Source organism: Otolemur garnettii, unplaced genomic scaffold (assembly GCF_000181295.1).
Source record: "Otolemur garnettii isolate 467f Iridium unplaced genomic scaffold, OtoGar3 scaffold00036, whole genome shotgun sequence".
Taxonomy (NCBI): domain Eukaryota; kingdom Metazoa; phylum Chordata; class Mammalia; order Primates; family Galagidae; genus Otolemur; species Otolemur garnettii.
The window spans coordinates 2317863-2321882 of NW_003852431.1; the positions used below are offsets into that span (position 1 = coordinate 2317863).

Below are 4020 nucleotides of genomic sequence, written 5' to 3' on the forward strand. Positions count from 1 at the left end.
CTGGTCAAAGAGTGTTATCCTTGCTATCTGTAATAATGGTCCTAATTTCATTCCTTAGATGACTAGAAAATCTTGAAAAATATAATCTTTAAATTCTATACCATTGGCTCCCCACAAGAGACTCACGATCTACCATAGATGTCATAAAATGCTCATGAAGTTTTAAAGGATCTTTTAAATATTAATTTTTGCTTCACATCATTGTTAAATATGTATTCATAATACTTTTCTGTGCAACTTACAAATACATATACGTAACTTAGACAATTTGCTATATTATTGTAATACCTACTTGTTTTAGACCAAATTCAAATGCCTTCAACCTGAAATATGTTATACTTAGGCTTCCTCCCTATGAGACCCACCATTATTTTATGTTACACTAAGGGAAAAAAATGCTGTCAATTAAATTATGACAAAATAGTTAAAATTATTTAGGATACTTACTTTATTCATAGTAAAAGCTACCACAATAGATTTAAACATATTTTATCAAATATCTTGTTCATATATAAAAAGAAAAAATAAATAATAGGTAATAATTGCTAAATCTTTTTATCTAGGGTTTCTCAATTTTTTTCTAAGGTTGGAGTTGCCCATGTCCACAGTTTTTGGGAGAATATCATCGTCTCCCTGTTAATAACATTGGTCTCCGATATTTTCTTTCAAGCTCCTGCCTTTGACTGTACAAATCTGGATACCACATACTACCACATTCCTGATCTTTCCAGAACATCTAAGCAGGTTTTCATACAAAAACTGAGTTTCTTATTTCCTCAAGTACACTTAAAGAGTTTTATTGACTGAAACATTGAGGACCCCCCATTGTCTGCTCACGCTACCTGGAACTCCAACCACTCTGTTTTACAGGAATGGCAGCCATGTCAAATGGCTACTGCCCAAAAGCCATCAAATTTAACATCCATTCAACTTGAGCAAAGTCTTAATTTGACAAAATATCCATCCTAGAATCAAAGGAATGTGGTTAAAGAAACAGCAGGGTGTGTTAAAAAAAACTGGGTAGTACATTTGGGAATGAAAGACAAGACAGAATTCTTACTTTATAAAGAAAATAAAGACTGGTGTGTGATGGCGGCAAACAGCAGCCTCCTTGGTAGTGTCTGCAGCCGGAAGCTTGTGTGGGTTGCCCTGAGGGGCCCTGGAGACGTTCGTTTCCAACACATGCTCGTGTTAGACCTTGGTCCGTCCCCAATCTAGGCAATAAAATTATCAATTAGAACGTAGAAACAAATTATGCAAAAATATACAGAAAATAAAGACATACAGACAGGTTATTTGTTTGTATTTTTTTTAAGATTGAACCAGCCAAATACAATGTGTCAGGTCTAAATTCATACAGTAGACTTTAGGTCATGGGAATATTAAGAATATATGAAAGTATGGTAGTTCTGTTTCACATAAGTCATCTGCTTCCTCACAATTCTGCCTCACACATGGATAGGTTGCTCATCTAAGCTACTTCTCTATTATTTTCCAGTGTTAAAACTCTTCATTAAGATAAAAAAGCTACACATTTCTATGTGATTTCAGTTCAGGAATAACTTATGTTTCAAATAACTAACAACTTACGTTTCATATAAATAATAAAACAAGTATTATTTTGGTATATTCTTAAATGTTTGTTTTAACATCTAGAGTATATTTTGTACATGTATTTATGGTACAATTTAGCTTTCTCTTGCTTAATTATGAGTTATTTCATATTAAGAATCTTAAACTGCAAACATCTATTATCTCCTAGTTTTTGTGTGTCAGAAATCCAGTTGCAGCTTAGCCAGATGCCTCTGGTTCCAGTTTTTCATGTGGTTGCATCACACCCTCAGCTGAACCCATTATCATATCATAAGACTGTGCCAGTTGTGAGCTGCCTCTCCATAGGGCTGCCTGAGGCAACTTGTTTCCCTCAGCCAAGCAAAACAAGAGAGTAAAAGCACACAAGGCAGACAAATCACAATCATTTTATAACACAATCTTGGAAGTGACACCTCATAATTTCTGTCATATTCTATTTATGATTACCAGAAGTTGAGGTCATTGGTGTCATCTTCGAGTCCTCTTAGCACATAGAGATAAATACGGTGTGTATTGAAAATATATATGATTAAATTTCATTAACCACACTTCTGTTTATTTATACCCAAAATATTTATAAGATTATGACTAAGTCCTAGGCATTAGCTTATTATTGAGGTCACAATGCTTAAACCAACCACCAACAAAAGATCACTGGAAATCATTGAAGGCAAGGTGAAAAGTCCACTGAATGGAAATTTGAAAGTTGAATACATTTTACTAGTCAGTTATGAAGACACCCAGCTTGAGAAAGTAGCAGCAAAGTTCTGAATGAATAAAATTAGGTGACTGATTTTGGCATTTGTGAATTTTGGGGGAAGAGAAGGAAATGGATAGTCATTAGAAATTGTTTTGCAAAGTACACTAGAATTTATAAGACATTTTGTGTACTAATTAAAATGATTTTTAAACTATTATTATTTATTCATTTTTGTAGAGACAGAGTCTCACATTATCACCCTTAGTAGAGTGCTGTGGTGTCACACAGCTCACAGCAACTTCCAACTCCTGGGCTTAAGCGATTCTCTTGCCTTAGTCTCCTGAGCAGCTGGGACTACAGGCACCCACCACAACGCCGAGCAATTTTTTGGTTGCAGTTCAGCTGGGGCCAGGTTTGAACCCGCCACCCTCAGTATATAGGGCTGGTACCCTACTCACTGAGCCCTTTTAAACTATTATTTAAGCTGTGGAAACTGCTCTAAAGGAGAGTAACATGATGATGGATTGTTGCAGAAAGTTTTTGTGGTCATAGTGTGCACACTATTTTTTTAATAGGGAGCAATCCTAGAGACAGGAAATTTATACAGGATTATCATAGTAGTCAAAGTGGGAGATAATTGAATCAGTAGTAAAGGTGGAGCTTCAGAAGAAGGAAAGATTAAAGAATTATTTAGGACTGTGATTAATGGGAGATAATATTCAATTAAACACGGTGAGGAGATAGAGGAATATTCAGGTTACTTTTGGCTTTGGTAAAAAGTGATATCATTTAAATTTTAAGAAATGTATTGGAAGAAATACTCTTTCTGGCATGTTAAATAAGGTAATTGTGACACAGTTAATTTGAAATGCCTGTGGCAATAAAGTATAGTGGTTAGAAGCACAGGCTTTGGAGAAAGTCTGCACATAACAATATTAATGAGGCCACTATATAAATGTGGACAGATTTTTAAGTTCTTAAAGCAGAGATATTATCCTCTGTCTACAGGCTTGGTGAAAATGAGCTCTCTGGCAAATAAATGTTACAAAAGTGCAATTTTACTTAAATAGCTGAAAAAATGCATTATTAGCAAAAGAATTCAGAATACAACTGACCAGGTTTGTCTAGTGACAAGATTGTCTCAAACCTCTCCCTATTCTCTCAGGAGAATCTCAGGCAGGAGAATAGCTGGCCTGCAGCCCAAACCCCGAGGGGAGTATTGCAAAATCTCTATGCCTAATCCATCTGGTAGTTCATCAACCTTTACTGTGCTTCAGCACTCAGATCCGGATTGGGAGCATAACTCATTCCTTGGACATATCCAGGTCAATTTGCTACATTGTTCACATGTTTCATGATGATGGCTAAGTACCATGCATACATAGGTACAATGAAACTATAAAAATATAATCTCTTTGTGAGCATAAAGTGACAAGGTCTAGACAGGGTCAGCAGAGCCAGGCAGTTCTGTCTAGTTTTATCTACCATACACTGACCTCTGGTTGTGACTTAATGGCTATCTCCTGTCCCCTGACCAAACTTAACCACCAAGAACACGATATATGTGAAATTCTTCCCACTTAGCTACAAAACATGTTATTATCCACTTAATAGCTACTGCAAGGTACAACATTCTTTTTATAATATAATGTGTAATAAAATCTCTCTCAAACACTAATTGGAACTGTTCTTGAGCCATCTTGAATTCTGCTTACCCTGTTTTAAGG

At 35.6% G+C, this 4020-nt stretch overlaps 1 pseudogene; it reads left to right on the plus strand.

Moving 5' to 3' along the window:
- Nucleotides 1–1063: 1063 nt before the first annotated feature.
- On the plus strand, nucleotides 1064–1171 carry LOC111725303 (annotated as a pseudogene).
- Nucleotides 1172–4020: the final 2849 nt, after the last annotated feature.